This window comes from Petaurus breviceps, unplaced genomic scaffold (genome assembly GCF_028583685.1).
Source record: "Petaurus breviceps papuanus isolate PSGF00001 unplaced genomic scaffold, PetGlider_PUasm1.0 90654, whole genome shotgun sequence".
NCBI lineage: Eukaryota > Metazoa > Chordata > Mammalia > Diprotodontia > Petauridae > Petaurus > Petaurus breviceps.
This window is the reverse complement of record NW_027187301.1, coordinates 4844232-4867536: the sequence shown is the minus strand read 5'-3', so window position 1 is coordinate 4867536 and position 23305 is coordinate 4844232. Positions and strand designations below refer to the sequence as shown.

Sequence of the window (23305 nt, the reverse complement as noted above, 5' to 3'; positions counted from 1 at the left end):
CCAGGTTCTGGCTCCTTCCTACTCACTACCGCCTGCCTAAGATGCAGCCAACCCGGGGCCTTCCAGTGACAAGGGCAAAGGCTGCCTCTACTGGCACAGGTGGCATGGGGGTAGAACAGAAATGCGGCAGGACTGCCTTCAGCAATGCCACCCATCAAGGCCTGGGATCCCCAAGTCTATTACCCGTGGCTCCCTCCCATCTCGAGAGCCCTTGCTCTAGCTCCATCCAAGGGTTCCTCTCACAACGTCCCTCTCCCAGCGGCCGCTAGCTCGACCCAAGGACTGGTTCTCCGGCAGGGGGTAGGCGCAGGACCCATCTGGGATCCTCAGGCTCGCGCTCCGCGCGCCTGCGTATTCTAGCTCGTTCCGGGCATCCCTTCCCCGAACTCAGCAGGGGGAAGGTTCACTGCTAGAGCAGGGCGGGCGGAGGGAAGACGTGGAGTGCTTCCCGTGCGGGCTTTCCCACAATGCACCTTGGCGGCGGCGGCGGCGGCGGCGCTCTAGCCGGGGCATGTCTGCATCTCGACTGCTCTGGGAGGAGGAAGAGAAGGAGGAAGAGGAGGAGGAGGAGGAGGAGGGGGAGGAAGAGGAGAAAGGCGCAGGGGTGGGAGCTATTGCTGAAGCTGCCACCACCAAAGTTTCTCCCCCCTCCCCCCCTTCCCCTCCTCTCACGGCCCATAGAATGGCCGGAACCGCTGCCGCCCCCGGTTGGTGACCGCGCTGTTCGCCGCCCGCGGTAAAGAGCACGGCCTGGCAGGCCGGGCCTGGGCTCCAGGCGGGAGGGGGAGAGCGCGCGGCTGCAGGGGGGGGGGGGCGGAAGAGGGGCGTGAGGGTGGGGGGGGGGGGGGGGGGGGGGGGCGGGGGGCGCGCGGCGGGGGGGGGGGGGGGGGGCAGGGGAGCGCGCGGCGGTAACGGCCGCGGGGGAGGGGCGCAGATGCGGGGAGCGTCTGAGGGGGAGGGATGGATGTAGTGGTGGTGGGGAAAAGGGGAGAGGAAATCCATGCGGGGGAAGCCCGTGAGGGAGAGAGGGAAGGATCGAGGCACGGAGGGAGAGAGAACCGGGGTGCAGCGGGGCCGAGGGGCAGTGAGAGGGGTGTCCGGAGGGGAGGGACTGTCCGAGGTGGGAGGAGGGGGACTGACTACCTGTGGTGTGAAGGGAATGTTGGGAGGGGAGGGGCCATCCGAGGTATGGAGGGGGTCTGGAGAAAAAGGTACACTTGAGGTGGGAAGGAGTTGTCAGGCGAAAGGGGACTCCCCGAGGTGTGAAGGGAATTTTAGGACTGTCTGGAGTGTGGAAGGGGCTGGTACCTGGAGGGGAGCAAATACCTGAGGTGCAGAAGGGGCGTCAGAAGAGGGGAGACTGCCCGAGGTGGCGAGCAGATGTCTTCGGGGAGAGGAATTTGTATGTGAGGTGTGAAGGGCTTGTCAGAAGAGATAAAGCACGAAAGCGTGAAGTTTATGTCTGGAGCAGGAGGGGGTGGGCAGGGGGCTGAGGTGGGAAGGGAATGTCGGGAAGGCAGGGAATAGCGGGCATGTGGAGGGGATGTCAGGAGAGGAGGGAATGTTTAAAAGGGGGATACCGGAGAAGAGGAGAGAACATGAGATTGGAAGGGAATGTCAGCAAGGAAAGGCATGGCTGAAGTGTGAAGGGGACAGGGCACCCGGGATGTGAAGGAATCAGAAAAGAGGAGGGGGAGCGATGTCAGAGGAAGGGAGGGGGTGTCAGAGGTGGAAGGGAATCCCTAGAATATCTAGCATTATTTTACACACAGTAGACATCAATCTGATGCCTACTGTGTGTAAAATGTTATTGACTGAGTGAGTGAGTGGCTTTAGGAAGATGGGAAGGACCAAGGTTGGAGAGAAGGGTATATTTGAAGACATAGTGGGAGTTGTAGGAATATCAGTAGCTATGAAGAATGGAAAAAGTTGCCCTATGGTGGGAGGAAAGAAGAGGTATTCGGAGAAGCCATTAGGATTCATGGAAAGGTGGAAAGGATTGAGGGAAAGAAAGGAATGGCTATGAGGAATGTCTGGTAATAAAAACATGTCCAAAGTAAGAAGGCATGTTAAGTGTTGGAGATACAGATGTAGGATAGAAAAGGGTAACTGAATTAATAAGGCTGAAGGACTGAAGAGTACTGGTTCCCTACTAACCTTGATTAGGTATCAGCTCAGATAGGACTCCTCTTGTACATCTAATAAGCTGGATCTAGCTTGTGTTTTGGACTCACTATTGGGGATGGATCTGGGAGCTTTCATTTGGTCCAGGATGACTTAAGGCAATTCTGTTAAGGCCTAGATTAGACCTGAACCTTTATGATAGTCCTGGAATCAAGGCAACAGGCTCTGATTTTGAAATTCTACCAGACTTAAAGTAAAATGTCAGTGGTCTAATGAAAACTATTCTGGAAAATGTCAGAATAGAAATAACTGTATTGGATGTGTTTGTCAACTGTATTGCCAGTTTGATGCAAGAGAGTTGTTGTCATATTATCAGATCTGGACTAGAGGGTATATTACTAGAGTGATGGTAGACAAAAGGGAAGAATCCAGTACAATGTTCAATAATATATTTAAATCCCAGATTCTGTTTTGGAGGACCCTGAATTGGATGGGTTGGTTGGGAAAGGCTTGCTTTATAAAATTTTAGAAGTGGACGACTATTTTAGGAGATCATCTTGTCCAACTTCCTGTTTTTGCAAGAGAGGAAACTGAAGTCTCAGGTATGTTCACATCATGTTGGGAGGGAATACTTGAGATAGGATGAGGGTATCAGAGGAAGAGAGAAGGTAATATCTGACATAAGGGGGTGTCAGGAATAGTTTTCTTACTCACAGATTTCCTCTGCATTCTTCTACTTTAGCAAATGTCCTGTGAAGAAAAATATACTAACCCAGGCATAGAAGGTGTGCACCTGGATTTGGGTGGATGCTGAAGTCTTTTGAGTCTTTTGGGTGGCTAACGGAATTCAGGACTTGCTCTTTGTTATTCTGTAGTCAATTTAGAGGAACCCTAACAGGTTGAGTGTCTTTTGGATCCTACCAGGAAGGAATACTAGAATCTTTCCATAACAGGAACAAGAGTGATTTTGTCTGAGCTAGATCACTTAAGGTCATTCTGGTATAGATCTCCAAGGAGGAACCCTGTTCTATAGCCATATATACCCTGAGACCTACCTTAGAACTTAGAAATTCATTTGAGTTAGAAAGGTGAGATAGACCTCTTTATTGTACACTTTGCTTAACTACTTTCATAGGGAAGAGGGTGGTTCATGGGTGGTGAGGTGTCTTGGGAAGTTTATGAGCAGAGTGAGGAAAGGGAGAATTGAAAATGTGAAGTTTAAGGTAGGCAGAATGAAGGGAATCTCTGAAAGGGCAGGATATCTTTGAAGGGGACGAATCATTAGCAGTGGAACCCTGGATATAAATATATATATATAGGCAATGGAAAAAGTGAGAGTGGTAAGGAAAATGGAATGGGTTATATGAAAGACAGCTTGAGAGGAACAGCAAAGGGAAAAGTTGTTAGATGGGCATTTGAGGAAATAAGAAATAGAGTACTAAGTATCAGTGTTGTGTATCTAGAAGGGACTACTTTATGAAATAGCCTCAGACCCTGGGGAAGTATGGTGACAACTTGTTAAAGATGCCTTGGGGTTAGACTATCTGGTCTCTAAAATTTCTTTCAATTATGTGAGCCCATGAACTTTGTGGAAGTCAGAGAAAAAAAAATTTAAATTGTAGCATAAAGAATTCAAGTTTCAGATTAGTAAAGCTGCTGGATAGTGAGTTTTAGAATTTGAAAGTAGTTACTAGGTTTATTGTGTGATGTTCTTGCAGATTTGTGGAATTATTTGTGTATATGTGTTGGGGTGGGGAGGAAGGCAGCTGGAACAGTAACTCTTAAATATCCTTTGCAGTCCCTTATGGTAGATCTTCTGTTCTAAAAGGAGGGGTGCTGCACAATGGAAGTGGTAGCCAATTTGTGGAAGGAGGATAAGGTTATATAAAGGGTGAATGTCAGTGGTTAATGGATCTGAGGGCATTTGGGTATAAGTACTTGGAGGACTTTAATTATAGTCAGGGACAGTTGAAGCTTATGAGAAAATTTTTTTGATAGATGAAATTTTTTCTATTTTTTATAGATGAAATTCAGGCTCAGTCAGGTTAAGTGACTTGTCCATAGTCACAGAGGGATCCTAGTATCCTGTCTCCAAGTCTCTTATTTTTTCCACTATACCATGCTGCCTCAGTAGGGTAGTTGAAGGGATCTGTGATAATTTTAAAGGAAGTTTTTTGAGATAATCAGAATTGTTTAAAATATTGACCTATGTAGGATTTCTATATGAATATCTGAGAGGTAGCATGGGCTTTGCAAAGTATATTATCTATTTCATGTGAACCTTATGAAATAGGAAGTATAAATGTTAATATCATCTTTTTATAATTGAGAAGATGGGTTCAGGTTAAATGGTTTTCCCTGGTCATACAATTTAGAAAGGTTTGGAACTGCAATCCTGTTCTTCCAATTCTAAGTCCAGTGATCCTTCCATTAAACAATGCTAGCTGGAACCAGGATAATAGATATTGGTAGGTTCATCTTAACGTTTCTCTCCTTAACAAACATTGCTTGACTAAATAAAGTCAACTCTTCGTGATCTTTCCCTAATTTTAATTACCTTAACACATATAGTATAAACATGACAGTAATGCAAATGCTTATATATTTCTTAAGAATTGTTCTGATTGTTTCGTGTATGTCCATCTTGTTTCCCCAGCTAGATTTTAATCTCTTGTTCAAGGGTAGTGTATTCTGGGGACTGTGAGGGAATGTATATTCTGTTTCTTTCATATCCCTTACAATAATCAGTACAATGCTAGCCACAAAGTAATGATTTAAAATATTTGTTGAATTATTTGTTTAAAAGCTAGCATTCATATATTTCTTTAAGGTTTGCAAAACACTTTACAGATATTATCTCATTTGATCCTCACAACAGCTCTTGAAGGTAGGTACTATTTATTATTACCCCTATTCTTTTAGGAGCAAGAACTGAGGCTGACAGAAGTTAAATGTTTTGCTCAGGGTCACACAGCTAATGTCTGAGACTGGATTTGAACTCAGATTTTCCTGACTCCAAGTTCAGTGCTTTATATTCACTGTGACACCTACTTACCTCATGTATCATACATGAGTATGTTACTGGTAAGGAAAATGGTGGGACTTTCCAATATAGAGGGAGAGTTAGTATTGTATATTAGGAAGGGATATGATGTTTTTGGAAAACAGCAGTATTCAGTTTTATTAAATTCCAAAACATTTATTAGGCACCTGCTACATGCCAGGCGCTTTGGTGCTAGTGATACAGAGACAAAAATGAAAGTGTGTAGAAGGTGGTTTTGGCAGGGGGACAATTCATGGGGAGGAGAGAAAAAAATGTTTTGCTCTTCCAGGAGGTGAAGTATAGAAGAGATTTGACAGGACAAATTACATTAGATTTAGGTGAAAATGAAAAGGTAGAGTGAGTGAAAATGGGGCTTTAACAACAGTATCTAATGTACAAAGTAACCCAAGGGTTCTCTCCAAACCTAATTCTCTTTGGTTTAGAGTTGGTCTGGCCTATAATAGAACTTGGTTTAGTCTTTGGTTCCCCACTCTGTAACTGCTTGTAGGCCAGGTGGGATCTGTATCGGTCCAAGGATTTGATTCAATTTATGAAATGTCTGCTAATTATATACTCCAGGGGATAAGAAAAGTACAGGACATAATTTCTAGTCTGTTTGAGGGGAAATAAAACATATGAAACAGTTAAGTAATAATACGAAGTGTTGATATAACATAAGAGAGATTAAAAAAAAAATCTTGATTTGAGTGATGTGTATTGTTGTCATCCCATAAAGTAATAAACTTATTTCAAGAATGCTATTGTCCAAAATGTTTTTTAGAACCTCTTTTTGGAATTACCTTTAGAACTATTTGCACATTTTTTGGAATATCCTCTGTGGACCTTTAAACATGTTTTTAATTTCTGGGTAGAACCAAGTCATTCAGGACTAAGCCTAGTGAATTAGGTGGGTGATTAAAATAGATAATACTATTTTTCATTAAAATTTGTGACTCTAAGGTAGTGAAACTTGTGTGTGAAAGGAGTAGGGAAGTTTATAGTTGGATCTTAATGTTGTTCCAAAAAATTTTTTTAAACAAGGGAAGCATTATTGAAATAAATGTTGACCCTCCTACCCCACAGGTGACCACTTTGAAGGACAGGAGTCTCCTGGATATATGTATTCTGGTATACTACACATGCTACATTATAGTCATATTCCATATAAGGAAATATGTGATTAAGCGCTGAAATGAGAGAAATAGCAAAAAAGATATAGGAGTTTAGAGAAGGGAGAGGCCATTATGACTTAGTGTCATTGGGAAAACTTAATGGATTTAGGCTAGTTTTGAAAAGGTCTTTGGAGATGCAGGAGGGAAACAGAATACAGTCAAACTTCTGTCTACTGTAGTCTAGGTGTTCTTAATGAATGAAAGGACTTTTGGCATAGCTTTGGGAAATCGCTGGAGAGACTAACAGCTAACCTAAGAGTTGGATTTGATGAATCAATGTAGGGGATATGAAAATTGAATGTAAGCTGTAAGTGAAAGGAATCTGAGGTGGAGAAAGAAGGGAATATCTGATAGAGGGAATGGAGGAGAGAATGGAATGGCTGTTGTGGAGATGATAAAGGGGATTGTAGTAGTTTGGAATACACCTGTTAGTATTCCACAGTGAACTGAGACAGGAATGTTTTGGAGAAAAGGAAGAGGGGACTTTCTGAATAGGATTACATGAAAGAGCAACCTGAAAGGGGTGTCTTCAACATACAGATGTTTAAGGGAAGATTGGAAAGATGTAGAATTTGAGTGACATATTTATAATGGAGATAATTTATCAAAATTCTCCCTATTGTTTATTGGCCAGTTCACATACTGCCCTTTCCATGATGCTTTGGGAAGCCATGCCTACTTCTTCTGATTTTGTGTAGCAATTTATTCTAATAGCTAGGGGAGATAAAGCTGAAAATAATATCTGGGAATTCATAGAGGGTAGTGGAAAAATTAGAATAATAAGTGGGAAGCAACTGAAATCAGATTAGATTTTTTTTAGGTGGTTTGAAGGATATAGAGTAGATATTTATCTCATGCATGGTAACTTGTGCTCGATAAATATTTGCTGAGTTAATATACCTGAAATATATTGTAGTGTGGGTATATGAGGATATATATCTGTGATGAACTCAACATTTATTCAACAAGCATATATTGAGTATCTACTATTTATAAGGTATTCTGCCAAGCATTATTCATATATAGAACTGTACCACATATGATCAAATCTTTACCCTACTGCACAATATTTGATAGGTGTCTTCTAAATTGTACAGATTAAATGCTTTAGGAGTGCTAAGAAGTGAGGCATAGCTTCTATTCTGATCAAGAAAAAAACATCATTGGAAAGATGGCATTCTGGCTATACCATGAAGGTTAAGCTGGGGAGGGCAGAGTATAGAATAGCAGGAAAGAAGGTAGAAAAGAGTACTATCTATATATTTGGGGAATGGGATGTAATTCAGATTTTCTGGAATACAGAGTTCATGTTGGGAAGTAGCAAGCCAGGTTTTTTGGCAGATTAGGGAGGGCTGCAAATTGTAGACAGAGAAGTTTGGCTTTTAATCAGAAGCTAATGGGGAGCCATTAATTTTTTGATGACGTGATCATAGTGATGCATTAGGAAGTTATCAATATGGATAGACTGGAAAGTGAATAATCATGGAATGTAAGAATTAGAAGAAACCCTAGAAATCATCTGGTTTTACCCCCTTTTTTTGACAGATGAAGAAACTAAGGTACAGAGAGATTAAATGACTTGCCCGAGGTCACATAGCTAGTAAGTATAGGATTTAATCTCAGGTATTTACTCCATACTTAATACTCTTTTCGTTGCACTATGTGACACTGAGAATGGGATTATTATAGTCAATAAATATTTGTTAAAGAGATTTATTATATTATAGGAATCTTAGATTTGGACAGGAAGGGCTCAACAGAAGCTACTTTATGAAAGAAGAATAAACAATATTTGGTGATTAAAATTAAATGTAAGGGATAAAGAAGATGTCAGTAATTCCAGTATTTCTATCAAGGGTGATTTTGAGAATAACATATAACCAAAATGAATTGGTTTTGGTGGGGAATGAGGTTGTTTTAAACATTGAATTACAAGTGTTGGTGAGGTGTCTGTGTGTAGATGTTCAGTATGCCAGTGGAAATATAGGAATAGAGTTTGGGAGAGGGGTTAGAAGGAGAGACAGGGATTGGTCCATTTAGAGGTCATAGTGGAAGCTGTGGAATCACTGTAGGAGAGAGTATAGAAAGAGGAGTCAACAAAAGAATGGTCAGAAGAGTAAATGATTAAGGGGTGATACAGTGACATAGTCATTAAGAATTTAAATTTAGTTGAGGGGGTTAGATAGCATCAAATGTGGCAGAAATGTTGAAAATGTAGATTGAGAAAGAGGCATTGGATTTGGCAAATGGGGTATTTTTTTTTAACTGATAACACAGTCTAGTTTTAGGATCTTGCTTTACCAGTGCAGGTTGGCAGCTCTTCTGAAATTTGTATTCTTAGGACGTTGCCTGGGGGCTCTGAGGTTAAAAGTATTTGGGAAGACATGCAGTGGGGACTGAACCTAGGTCTTCCTGCCTCTGAGGCCAGCTCTCTGTCTAGTACAGCACACTCTATCTCATGGGGATGGTATAGTGTTACTAGGATTTAGAGGTTATTTCGTTACCTTTGTTTTACAGATGAGGAAACTGAGGCTGTGACTTGCCCACGGTCACCCAGTTAGTAAGTGGCAGAACTGGAATTTGTATTCAGTCCTTTCATCCTGAATCTCATATTCTTAAATAGTACTTTATTATCATTAATGACCTTCGTAAGGCAGTTTCAGTTGAGCACTGGTGACCAAAACCATGTAAGGGGAAGCAGAGTGAGTGGTAAAAGAAGTAAAGATGACTTAAAAAAAAATTAATTTCATTTTTTCCAGTTAACAAAAATCTACCTTCTCTCCTTCCCCTCCTGTCCTGAAAAAGAAAAACAAAACTCTTGTAACCAATTTACATAGTCAAGTAAAAGAAATTCTCCAGCATTGTTCACGTCCAAAATGTGTGTGTGTATACATATATTTGTTATCTATATCTATATATATTTTGAAGATGTCTTCTTTAAGAATTTTAGAGGTAAGGGGCAGCTAGGTACTGCATCTTCCTGAGTTCAAATCTGGCATCAGATACTTACTAGCAGTGTGATCCTGGGCAAGTCACTTAACCCTGATTGTGGCAGGGGGGTGGAGGGGAGCAAAAAAAAAGAAGTGTAGTGGTAAAAGGATGGCAGCTTGAGTTGGGTGTGTATATATATGTGGGAAGGAAGGGGTTTTTTTTTTGTTTGTTTTTAAATATAGGCAGAACTATGATTGAGATTATAGACAGGGAGAGCAGAGGAATAAATTGAAGTTAATAGAGTAATTTATAGAGTTAAATCCCCAGACTAGGTTGGAAGAACTTTGAACCAAAGTGCCATAGTAGATAGAATGCCAAGCCTGGAGTCGGAAAGACTTGAGTTCAGATCTGTGACCCTGGGTAAGTCATTTAACCCTGTTTGCCTCAATTTACTCATCTGTAAAATGAGTTGGAGAAGGAAATGATAATCCACTCCAGTATATTTGTCAGGAAAACCCCAGATGGGATCATGAAGAGTTGGATACAACTAAACAGTATTACAATTACAAATGGGTAGCCTTGAAAGGGAGGAGGTGCACTTCTTAGACATGAGAAGAGGTTGGAGATTCAGAGAAACTTGGAGATACAACGGAAAGAAGTTAAAGAAGCTCATTCATGCCAGAAGGCCGTTATCACTTTTTCTTACCAAAATAAGTAGGGAGGTCATTAAGAGTGAAGGAGATTGAGGTAGAATTTGAGACTTGAGAGTAGAATAATTAGTTTGGGAAATTTATTTCAGGGGAATGTCTTAGCCATTGAGCAAAGCAGCAATGAGGACCTAACTAAAGTTTGATAGCAATGAATTTGTAAAGGGCTGAGTCAGTTATGACTCTCTCTAGTAACTTTTGGCATTATGGGCATAACTGATGTTTAGAAATTGACATGGTGGGCACAGCAGAAATCAAGGGAGCCAGGCTAGACCAGTGAAAGGCAAAATTAAGTGGTTTACCATGGAGTTCAAGGTGGGTGGGGAGACAGAAGAGAGAAGAGAGCCTGCTCTGACAGGATAATTTTGATTTGCTGGTTTGAGAGAATGTTTGAGAGCTGCTAAGGGAGTGATAGAGGTGGAATTTTAAAAGTATTTTATTTTTATTTTTCAATAATATTTTCAAGTTTTAAAAAATTAATGTCTCACTACTCCAACAATTGAATAAATAAATAAAAAAAAGCAAAACCCAAAACCAAATCCCTCAGTGCATAATTATGTTGTTCAGCAAACAAATCCCCACCTTAGCCATTTCTGAAAAGTTTTTTTTTTTCCACATTTTAAATTCATTATCTCCTGTCAGGAGGTGAATGGCATGTTTCATCTTCATTCTTCCAAACTCCTGGTTTATCATGTCATTTATCCCAGTTCTAAGGTTTTTAAAGTTGTTTTTCTTCTGTAATATTGTTATCGTATAAATTGTTCTGCTTCTGTTCACTTTGTGTTAGTACATACAGGTCTTTCTGGTTTCCTCTGAAATTGTCCATTTCATCACAATAATATCTCACTATATTTATATACTGCAATTTGTTTAGCCATTCCCCAATAGGACGCCCACTTAGTTTTCATTTTCTGGCTACCATGAAAAGCCATACTACAAATATTTTTGTACATATAGATCCTTTTCTCATTTCTTTGAGGATATAGATCAAGTGGTATAGTTGGGTCAAAGGGTATGGCACAGTTTCTTCCTGGGCATAGTTCCAAATTGCTTTCCAGAATGGCTAGACAAATTCACAGATCCCTCAACAGGGTACTAGTATACCAGGGTTCATATAGCTACTCTGACATTTGACATTTTCTTCTTTTATCACCATTGCCAGTCCAATAGGTGTGAAGTGGAATTTCAGAGTTGCTTTAATTCACATTTCTCTAATTATTAGTGATTTAGAGAATTTTTTCACATGATAGTTGGTTGATAAGTTGGACTTCTTTCTTTGAAATTTGTCTCAAAAAATCCTTTTAAAAATCCATTTATAATTGAGGAATAACTTTTGTTTTTATAAATTTGGATTGACTTGGATATGAGACCCTTTATCTGATCTCTTATCCAATCTGTAAGAAACTTTATCAGAGAAACTTGTTGCAAAGATTTTTCCCCAGTTACCTGTTCCCTTCTAATTTATTACTTTGGATTTGTTTGTACAAAAACTTTTAAATTTTATGTAATCCAAATGGCTCGTTCTCTCTCATAGAGGTAGAATGTAAAATCATTATTGGGAACTAAGCATTTGAAATCAGAGTTGATTTAGCTGTACGATTGATGCAATGGTTGATATGTATTGTATTGATAGGTACTAAAATGAAATGGAGAAAATGAAGAGTTGAGGTTAAGAAACTTGGAAGTCAGGTTTTATATGGACCATCAACATAGAAATTGAAGTTGCCAAATATGATAGGAGGAGATGAAGATGATGACTTTAGCCAGGTGCTGAAGTCATCAAATAAGACAGACTATTTATGAAATCAGCAAATAATGGAAAGGAAAATATGGAAAAAGGTGGACTAGTAGATAGCATAGATTTAACAAAGAGAAAGCTTTGTTGTTGATGGTCTGGAAGAGGTATTGGAGCTCAAGTCAGTTCTTCCTTTCCTAGACAATGGTGTGGGAGAAGGGGTGAGATGTGGAAGAAGTCTTGTCTCCTGGATAAGGCTGCAAGAAGAGGTAGAGAAAATACGTAAAAAACTTCAGGATTAGTTCTGTTTGCTTATAATAGGAAAGGATTCTATATAGGATTGGTAGGTAGGTAAAGTTGGATTTGAAAGTGAAGGGGAGAAAGAGCCACATAAAACGAAGAAGTAGGAAGGGTTGGGAGGCAAAAAAAAAATTATTGAGCTCTTACTATGTGCCACATTACCCCTCTAGGTGTTGTGAGGAATGCAAAAAAATATTTATATATATATGACATTGGATTCCTGATTTCCAGAAGCTTATTATACTGTGGGGGAAGATAAGCTGTAGATAGGCAAAACAGTTAAGTAACGTTTCAAGGTAGACTATAATTAATTGTTGAGGTTAAGTGACTTGTTAAATGATAAAGATGAAAAGTCAGATTGATTCTTTTCCACGCTACTTTTTTTTTGCCTAAAATTCAATAACTGAACATGGATGGTATATGTTTTATAAGCATTAGATAAAATGCATAGAAATGGATGGGTAGAATTAAGGAGGTGATATCTTGAGGGATTTAAAATAATACTGTTTTGTTTTGCTTTTCTTGATTCTTCTAGAACCATTTCTTTTTTTGTCTTTTGCTAATTTCTTTTTTACTTTGCCCTTTAACTTAGCATCCTCAAAGACTTAGTTCTGAGTTTGTATACCTTGTTAAGTTCATTCTGTGTCATGTTTTCTTTGCCTTCTGTGTACATGATTTCTACATCTGTAACTTCAATCCAAAACATGCGACTCTTCTGTTTTTATTTTTTTCTGTCCACAGAATTTCTGTGAAGATAATCTATTTTTATGTAGCTTTCTTCATAATAATCTACCCTTCTGGCCTTCACATTCTGATATATTATTCATTTGAAGTTCTTTGGTACTGTTTCTTGGATTTTTATTGCAAAAATGCGAGGCTTAGTCTAGGCACCTCAACTCTAAGGATCTTAGCTCTCGTGACATTCCTACCTCCAGAGCCTTTTACTCTTTCATTCAACAGCAATATGGGCTTTTATGTGTCACCCCTTTCTATCCCTTTTTGCCTCTCCCCAATCCTGTTCCTCCTCAAAGAATCCTACAGAGGTTTCTCAGTTCTTTCCATGGTTTTGGGAGCTTGAGCCTTTTCATCAGTGTTCATTCCCACCTTCATTCTAACTTCTTATCCTTGTTCCAGGACATACAAAGTTGTGTACCATTTCTTACACAATAGGCTGCTTCTCTTTTTAAAAACTATTATTTTTGTTGAGATCTTTTGTTTTTATATTACCTTCGTTTTAAAATACATTGCTCCCTTTTCTCCTCCCCATCTAGCTATCTCATGTAACAAAAGATTAAAAAAAAAAAGAAAAAAAGGGGCAACTAGGTGGTGCAGTGAATAAAGCATCGGCCCTGGAGTCAGGGGGACCTGAGTTCAAATTCGACCTCTGACACTTAACACAAACTCTATCTGTGTGACCTTGGGCAAGTCACTTAACCCCAGTTGCCCTCCAAAAAGCAAAAAAAAAAAACCCCAAAACCCTAGTTCAGCAAAACTAATTAGCATATCAGTTGTGTCTGATAGCATAGGTAATATTTCATAGCCATAATCCTCTATTTCTTCAAAGAGGGTACATTTTTCTCTATCTAAGATTAAGCTTGGTCATTATCATTAAAGTATTTAGTTTCTTTTTTCTGTCCTATTTATGTGGTGGTATAATCAATGTAGTTTTTTTGTGATGGAATTTGAAGTCTTCAGACCCGTATTCTTCTCACCTAGGGTACATTCCCAGCATTCTCTGGAGATGAAGACTGTCTAGTGGTTTAGGATGTTTGGGTGGATAGCGTATCTGGAAAAGGACAGGTTTAGGATGGAAGTATGAAGTGATAGGGAGAAGAATGTGGCAAAATCACCATTAGTTTGTTTGGGCCTTTTGCCCACCAACAATATAAATTTGGTTCATGTTTAGCCTTAGGGTACTTGTTCACTCTGGGGGAAGCCAAAGGCCATCTGGTCTAGTCATGGAAGCACATTTGGAACCTGGGGCTATTCCAGAACCCCAAGGTTTTGATTTGATTTCAAGCTCTTCCTTGGATTATCCCAGATCTTTCTGTGCAGACCAAAGAAGAAATATTGGTTCATTTTGGGTTGATAAAGTGTGTCCGGCTACAGATTGAACTAGAATCGATTAAGGGTGGGTGAGGAGTTATGACTGAGTGAAGATAATCTGTGAAGGACGTGTATTGAGAGAGCTTATGATGGCGATATGAGGTGGTTATTTTAAGACAGTATTTAGGGAAAAGTGAATGGGAATGTAGGGTTTGTCTGCTTGGAACTGTAGGTTGTGATAGAGGTGTTTTCTATATAGGGTTAGAATTTAACAACCAAGAAAATGCTTATTAGGATGATACTTTCCTGGTTCCTCCCTTTCTGTGGGTGGATAGACTCAGAATTTGAGAGGCAGTATTTTAGATCGTGGATATAGTGTAGAACTGGAAGGCTGAGGACTTGATATATCCCTCTTTCACTTCAGTTCACCTTGCTGGGTCTCAGTTTTCTTATCTATGAAAGGGAATTTGACCAGATGGGTTCTAAGATCCCTTCTATCCAAAAGCACTGTGTCTTGAGGCATAATGGTATCCCCCTTTGAGACCCTTTTCACTTACCATATACTTACTAGATGTCTGCCCATAGATAAGTCACTTAACCTTCCTGAGTCTTAGTTTTCTTGCAATGCTAGGACAGGGGTGGGGAACCTGCAGCCTTGAGGCCACATGTGGCTTTCTAAATCCTTAGTGAGGCCTTTTGATTGTATTCAGTCAAAAGTCAGGTGTGGCCTGAAGGTCACAGGTTCCACACCCTTGTTCTAGGTCAATTCTTTTTTTTTTACAGATTTAAAAAGGTGCTCAAAATCATACCTAGTTAGTAGAGTCATCAACAGGCATTTATGAAGTACCTAGTACTTTATTTCTAGTAGGCACTGTGCTTGATGCTGGGAATACAAAGACAGAAATGGGGGGGAGGGGAGAATGGGGAAGTTCCTGTCCTGGAGGAACATATAGATATGTAACTCTTAGTATGTAAAATAGAGAAATTGTTATTTTGATTGAGTTCCATAACTAGAGGCTTTGGGGAAATAAGTTATTTAGTGGTAGGGATTTTGAATGATAAAGAGGTAATGACTCAAAATTGTGAATTATTAGAGAACTATTGAAAAGGTCATTGGGTAATTTGGTGGTATGTCTAGGAAGTAGCTATTTCAGTGGTTGGTTATTGTGGAAGGCCATTTGATATAGGGATTATTATTAATTTTTTATTGTCACAAGATGGTTCAAAATTTAATCATAAACAAGAATAAAAGAGAGGGAAGGGCTGTTGATGTGCTTGGTGAATATGCTTATAGAAGTCCAGAAGCATTAGTAGTAGTCACATATCTCTTGGTCCACTGTATGGCCATTCTCGGGTTCTGCTCTGTTGGTCATGTGGTAGTACTTCTCACCAAGAGGTCAGATTTGATGGGGATTATTGTGGGTCCAAAAATTAGGACAGATTCACCAAGGCCACCTGGGGCTTGTTTTTGTAACATTTAGGCTAGGTTAGAGGGGTTGTGCCAGGTAGTCAAGAACATTAGTTATTTAGAGTCCGTGTTTGTGAAATATAGTATTTGAGGATGTTCTTCTTCAGGAATTTATTTAGTAGAAAACTGATGATTGTTGAAGTTATTTATGGAGGAGTTTTGTATAGATAATTGGGGGATGTCTAAAGAGATTTATGAAGAAGCTAGAATTAGGAAGGAATTAAGTATGCTAATTTCAAAGTAGTAAAATAGGATATCGGAGAGAATGGTGGTTTATTTTGTGGGGGAGATTATATCTTAGGAAAATAGAGTAGGGGAGGACAGTAACGATTTAAGATTGTAATGAGGAGTTGGGATGGGGTTTTTAGACGTGGTGATTGAAAAGCAGTTGGTTATTGGGATGCAGTTGGAAGGTGGTTTTATGAGAGGGTAGATGGTATATTGGAATATATTTTAATTGGACTTTGGAAGGAAAAAGGGAATATAGGTTTGGGGATGTAGTTGGTAGGGCTGAGTTTGTTAGCAGGAGCAGTGAAAAGTAATGTCCGTGCCTGGCAAGAGCCGGGCAATGAGGGCTAGTAGTCTTCCGGGGAGCCGTCTGCGGTGTTTGCGGGATGGCAGGGGAGTGGGGGATGGGTCGGGGGAATGTTGGGTTTTGCTTTACCTCGGCCCGGAGGCTGAGAGCTTTCGCCGATTCTGAGGGGCCACTGTTGTCTGTACCTCCTGGGAGCTGGTTTCGGGGCCCGGCCTCAGCCACGGCGGCTGCACACAAATAGGTTCATACGCCAGCGCAGTACACACACTTCACATACACAGCTTGGGAAAGCTAGTAAGTGACCAGGCCCCGGACCCTTTTGGTTGGGGTTAGGGAGGGGAGAAAATGGGGAGGAATTGGGCACTGGTTGAGGAAGGAGAAGAGATTGCAACCCCCCTTTCTGTTCAATACACGACTTCCACTGCCCTCTTTTGTTTTGCACTATGTGTGTGTGTCTCTGTGTATGTCTGTGTGTGTGTGTGCGCGCGCGCGCGCGTGCTTGAGCTTGAGATAGGAGAGGGTGGCGCTGCAAAGCCGGGGTTTTTCCTGCCCGTGCTGCTCGGCGTGGCTGCAAGCCGGGCCGGCTAAGTGGGCCCAGGAACTGCGGTAGGGGCTGGTGGGCCCCATTGCCGCGGTAGAGCCAGCAGTCTTCCTCTGGGTGGAAACAGGCCATATTATCCGGGCTCAGAACAGTCTCAGCCAACCTACCCAGTCACCTGGATTTCCAGGGATGACAGTGCTGCTTGGAGCTTTGTATATGGAGATCGGCTTAGAATTTAGCGCCCTTCTCTGTCCTTCCCCGGCTCAGACAGAATAGGAAACTTTGTAGATGGCCTCTCACTGGGCAGCGAACAAGTGTCTGTCAGACAGCCAGAGGGGTAAGGGAGGTGTGCTACAGGGGAGACAGGACATTGACCTGAAGTTCTAGCAATTGAGGTTTTCACTCCCATCAGTATATATTGCCCCCATCTCTGTCGCATATTTGGATGGGATTCACACTTCTCAGTATTTAAAAAAAAAAAAAAAAAGGAAAACCGAAAAAAAAAAAATAATTGATGTACCAGACAAGAGAAATTGTTTTCACCTTAGCATCAGTTTCATCTTTCCTCCCCCCCTCCCCCGCAAAAAAAAGCACAACTGTGCCCTATTGCCGATTACACAAGTAAAAACCTGCATGTATGGCATTATTTTGAAAGGGAACAGTCTCTTCCAGGCCACTCTTTTTAGTGCCAAGATTAGGCCATGGGGCAAACTTTTAATGCCACTCTCTCCACCTTAAGGAGCTTTGTTTTTGCCATAAGAATTGGAATGTGTTATTAAGAAAAAAGTATTTCAAAAGTGTCAAGAAAGCATGTGTGCTAGTCGAAATGAAAGTTAGAAGATACAAAAGTTGGAACTTATAAGGTAGCAGCTTGTACTTAAAACATCTTTTATATTGCAGAAACTAATTATTTCTTTGATATGCTTATAGTATTTAACCCCAGGGCATGATTAAAATAGGATAGAAAAAAATCAACCTCTTGTTACTACTTAGACCAGAGTAAGTAAAAATAAGAACACTTATTGTTTGACTTTTAGAATAAAATAGTAATAATACTCACGTTTTATAGAGTCCTTTAGGGTTATCAAAGTTCATTCTTCACAATCAACGTAGTGAGTGAGAAATTGTTCTTTTCTTGTATAGAAGGAAACAGGCTCAGGCCCAGTCACTTTGGTAGAGCTAGAACTTGAATTCAGGTCTTCTGAAACCCAAGTCCAAATATTTATATTCAGCAACTTAGATAAAGTAAAACAAGGTCCTGTTACTGAAACCATTCCTGGGCTTCCTTGCTCAGGTGATCTTCAGCAAATGATGGGCCTTTAATATAGATACAAAATCTGAAATGTGGTATCAGACCTAGTAAGTTTGGTGGATCTGAGAAATAGATTTTTGTTCTCTTATTCCCAATCTGGAGTATTTGTGTGTTTAGTGGAAAATGTGAATTAATTAGTTTATTAAGTAATTAGCCAGAAAATGAACTATTTTTTTTCTTAATTTACTGTTGGAGCTTTGTTAAATATAATTTTCTTTACATTGAAATTCTATGGAGTTTCTTAGAGATAGTGGCTTACCTTAAAAGGTTGCTTCTCTGATAAGCTTTGCAGCAGAATTATGCCTATTTAAACAGAAATGTACTTCAAGTATTTAGCTAGGGATGCATTTTCTCATTCAGGAATTCTCAGGAGCAGCTTGAAATCAGCAGGCATTTGAGAATGTCTGCTCTTCCCATAACTACCAGGGAAAATGGGAACTGTGCTAGTTTTATTAATCCCTGTAGAAAATTTAAAGTGATTCTTATTTGAGTATTTTTCAGTTTAAAATACTGTTCAAAATCTTATTTGATAGTATTATTATTACCATATATCATTATTCACACACAAAGAAAGAGCTCTTAAATATTTTTAAAGTTCGTTTCTTTAAAAGTACCAACTTTTAAAAAACCAGTATTTGGGAAGTAGATGAGGTTTTTTCTTATTATAAAGCATTCCTTCTTGTTCCTTGCTGTCCCACTCCTTAAAGCAAGAGTAATTATTTGACTTGTCCCAACCTCCAAACAAGAGCCTTATTGACCAAGAAACTATAACCATGGAACATTTTAAGCTAATGGTTTGAGAAGAACACTTTTCTAAATGTTTTGAACCTGTAAATATTCTTCATTTATTATGAATTGGAGATTTCAGCGGCACAGTTGTTCTAAATCAAATTACTTTACAAGTAAGGTCCTTGTCACATTAACAGCACAATATTTCAAAGGTGAAATCTGGGAGGAATTTTGGAATTTAGAATTTTAAAACTGGAAGAGAACTTAGTGGCATTCTAGTTCAATACCTTTAACAGTTCAGGAAACCTAGTCTCTGTGGAATTCATTGACACAGCTAGGCAGTGGCAGAATCTAAATTAGAAGCAAGGATTTTCTTTTGAATTTTCTTTTTAAACAATTATATATATATATATATATATATATATATATATATATGCATTTCGAGTCCTTTACCTCTATCTAGAGGTGGGTAACATATTTTTGTCATAGCTCTTTGGAATCAGTGCTGCTGATTACACTTACCAGAGTTCCTAATTCTTTCATAGTTGCTTGTCTTTACTAAATTGCTGTCACTATATAAACTATTCTCCTTGTTTTGTTCTCTGCCTCAGTGTATGTATGTCTTCCCAGGTTTCTCTGAAACTATCTCCATCATTTTTTACAGCACAGTAAATTCCATCACATTTAGATACTATAATTTGTTCATCCTTCCCTCAATTTATAGGTGTTCCCTCAGTTTCTCATTTTGCCATCTCAGAAAAGAGCTATAAATATTTTTGCACATTGCTAGTTTGTTTTGCTTGAGACTAATCTCTTCCTTGAACTATTCCTCTTCCCATTTCTCTGTTGAGTGAGATGTATTTTTTGTACACATTTCTGTGTGTGTGTATGTGTTTGTGTGTTTATTTTCTCCTTTGACTATTTCAGATGAGAGTAAGATTCAAGTGCCAGGCACTCTTCCCATTCCCATCTTCTCGTTTTTAATATCTACTTGTATTCCCTGATAATGAGATAATTTTCCTAACCTCCCTATCTTCCCTGCCTTATATTCCTTTTCCTCTCACCATTCTTCTGTTAAGATAATCAAGATATAACTTATCCCATGCCTTCTTTCTAATTAGACTTCCTTTGTTACCCCTGATGATAGGCTTCAGTAGGGACACATGTCATATTCCCATATTAGAAGCAATTTATGCTTGTCTAGTCCTTTATTATTATTTTTTCATGTTTACCTTTTTATGTTTTTCTTAATTCCTGTGTCAGAATTTCTACAGAGCTCTTATCTTTTTATCAGGAATCCTTAGAAGTCCTCTGTATCATTAAAGGTCTATTTTTTTCCCCTTTTATTATTTTATTCAGTTTTGCTGCATAAGTTATTTTTGACTCTAAGCCTATATTCTTTGCATTCTGGAATATGGCATTCTAAACTCTCTACTCCTTGATATTGGTGGCTGCTAAGTCATGTGTGATCCTGACTGTGGCGTCTCTATACTTGAACTCTTTCTTTCTGCCTGCTTGCAGTGTTTCTTTCTTTGATCTGAAAGCTCTGTATTTTGGGGTATAATGTACCTGGAAATTTTTACTTGGAGGTTTCTTTTCAGGAGATGATGGGTTATTTTTTTCTATTTTCATCTAAGGACTCTAAGCAGTTTTCTTTAAAGATTTTTTTGAAATATGATGTTTCAGTGCTTGTTTTGCTCATGGCATTTAGGTGGTCCAGTGATTCATAAATTTTTTCTCCTTGATCTGTTTTTTAGGTCATTCGTTTTTGCTCTGAGATACCTTACATATTTTTTTGTCTTTTGACTTGATTTAAATATTTTTGGTTGTCTCATGGAATCATTGGCTTGTTTTTGGGTCCATTCTAATTTTCAGGGAATTGTTTGCTCAAGAAATGTTTTGTATTTTTTGTGCCAAACTGTTAATTCCCTTTCCAATTTTTTCTTTATTAGCTCTAATTTTTTATACTCATGTTCTCATTTTACTTACAAAAAACTCTTTTCAAACTTTTAACTCTTGTTTCATTTCTTCCAGGAATTCTAGTTGAAATTGTGCCTAAGCTGTGTTTTTCTTTGAGACTTTTCTTGTGAATGTTTTGGAATCGGTCTTTTCTTTTGAGTTTGTCTTGAGCATTCCTCTCACCCTGATGGCTTTTTGTGATGGGATTCTTTTTTTGTTTACTCATCTTTTCAGCCTGCTTTATGACTTAGGCCTGGGCTCTGTGTCTTTCTGTAGGGAAGGTCTTGAGGTAGTCCTGTTGCTACTCCCAGGTGTTGAGTGTTGTCTTGTTCTAGGATCTCAGGGATGGTTGGGGACCTGCAGTCTGTCAGTGCTTCCAAAGTAGTAGTGCTTTCCACAGAGTAAAGTCTTAATGGCTGCCTCCTTGGTCTGAGCTCTGCAAGTTACTTACTGCTGCTGGGCTGAATGCATTTTAGCCAACTGGAAAGCTCTGCTGGTTCAGAGAGACAAAACTGAAGACTCCCTCTTAGTCTAGAATTCTTGTCTTGTTTATTCTTCTGCAGGCTTCAGAGCCACACCACTGCGGCTTGCAGGCTTGCTTCTGAAGTTGTTCCACTCTCCTAACTAACTTTCCTGGGCCTCCCTATCCAGGAGTACAGTCCCTGGGTACAGTTCATCCTTCCACCTTAGATCTGTAACCTGGTTTTAGGTAATGGGTGACAAAGCAGCCTTGGCACTTGTGCCCTTTGAAGTAACCTGGTATGGCTCTGGTGATGCCCTGGTAAAGGTATGGGCTCACTGCTTATTCTGGTGATGAATGCACCTGTTCCTAGAGACTTCTTGTCTCCTTATGCTGACCTAGGCTGGGAACATGACTCACTGTGACTTTCTTGGATTTTCCCACCAGGATTCAGTGTCGTATCTTTTCTAGATTGGTTTGGAGAGTTTTTGGTTTTTTTTTCCTTGGTGGGAGAGGAAGGGGTTCTGTCTGTACTGTTTCTTGCAACTCTGCCATCTTGACTCTGTCTACTCAAGGTCTTTTTGATTCTTTCTGTTTTTATTCTTGTGCTTTCTCCACTAGAATAATCACTCTTGTGGGGGGTAGAGGAGAAAGGAGGCAGACCCAGACTTGCACTCTGTTGTTATGTAAATTTGAACTTAAAAAATAGTTGAATATATTGGGGAAAGGTAATTTCCTCAAATTACTTGGCTTGATACACTATTCTTTTCATTTTTAGAACCCAAAGAGGAGAGCCATTTTTGAGAAGGAATTTCTTGCTCTTTATTTTCTTATGCTTAAAATAACCAACATAAAATAAAATTTTGTTAATACATTTGAAACTCACTATAAATACTGAGACAGCAAACTGATATGAGGGAGAAAAAGGTTTCAAGGATGACTTCAATTTAACATATCCAAAACAAAATGCATTATTTTTCTTTCCTATACTAACCTCTATTTTGAGCTTTATTCATTGTGCTATTTAGATGCTCCATTATTCTTTTTTTAAATTAATTTATTTATTTTTAGTTTTCAATATTAACTTCCATTAAGTTTTTTTTTAATTTAAATTTTTAAAAATTTTTTTTAAAGCAATCGAGGTTAAGTAATTTGCTCAAGGTTACATGGCCAGTTATTTCTGGGTGTGGTGCTGAGTATCTGAGCCCAGATTTGATCCAGGTCATCCCGACACTGGAGCCGGTACTCCCTAGCCACCTGGCTGCCCCTAAGCAATTGGGGTTAAGTAATTTGCTCAAGGTTAAATGGCCAGGTGTTTCTGGGTGGATGCTAAGTGAACTTCTATTAAGTTTTAAATTTTCTCCCCCTCCCTCCTCTCTTCTCTTCCTAAGACAGCATGCAATCTGATATGGACTCTACAGATACATTCCTTTAAAACATTTTCACATTAGTCATGTTGTATAGAATTATAATGAATGGGAGAAACCATGAGAAAGAAAAAAGAACAAAACGAGAACAAACCAAAAAGAAAAAGAAAATAGTCTGCCTCACTCTGCATTCAGACTCAGTTAATTTTTTTTCTGGGCGTGGATGACATTTTTCTATCATGAGTCCTGTGAAATAGTTTTAGGTCCTTGCACTGCTGAGAAGGGCTAAATCTATCAAAATCAGTCCTCACACACTGGCTGTTACTGTGTACAATGTTCTGGTTCTGCTCCCCTCACTCAGCATCAGTTCATATAAAGTCTTTTCTTCCACCTCTCAGTTCTAAACAGACTGTTACCCCTGCACAATCTATATTCTCTTCTGTTCTCTATCTCGACTGCTTGGGGGAATCATTTCAACCCTATACTATCTTCTTTGTTGGAGTAACTTGCTCCCTTATCCTGGCATTCCTTGTTAAATCCCAACCTTGATATTGTCAGCTGGCTTTTCTTTTCTCCATGTGATGCCACAAAGTTCTGAAAAAAATCTTGAACAACAAATTTACTTTATAAGTTCACTACAGATTTATACTGTATAATCTTAACTGGGCCTTCATGGCCTTAAGGGAGTCCTTTTACATTTCTTTCATTGATTCACTATTCCATTCACCACATCACCTTTTTTAAAATCTTTTTTTTTTTTTGGAAGGCAATTGGGGTTAAGTGACTTGCCCAAAGTCACACAGCTAGTAAGTGTGTCAGGTGTCTGAGGCCATATTTGAACTCAGGTCCTCCTGACTCCAGGGCCCATGTTCTCTA

General features: G+C 39.5%; 1 protein-coding gene across 2 annotated transcripts in view; it reads left to right on the top strand.

Annotated features, from left to right (window-relative positions):
• The first annotated feature begins 549 nt into the window (after nucleotides 1-549).
• The window catches only part of ZNF148 (zinc finger protein 148), a 141543-nt gene continuing 118787 nt past the window's right edge, over nucleotides 550-23305 (top strand). For both annotated transcript variants that reach the window (XM_069064975.1, XM_069064974.1), the window contains exon 1: nucleotides 550-736. The gene's annotated coding sequence lies outside the window, so the exon portion shown is untranslated. The remainder of the gene's footprint in view (nucleotides 737-23305) is intronic.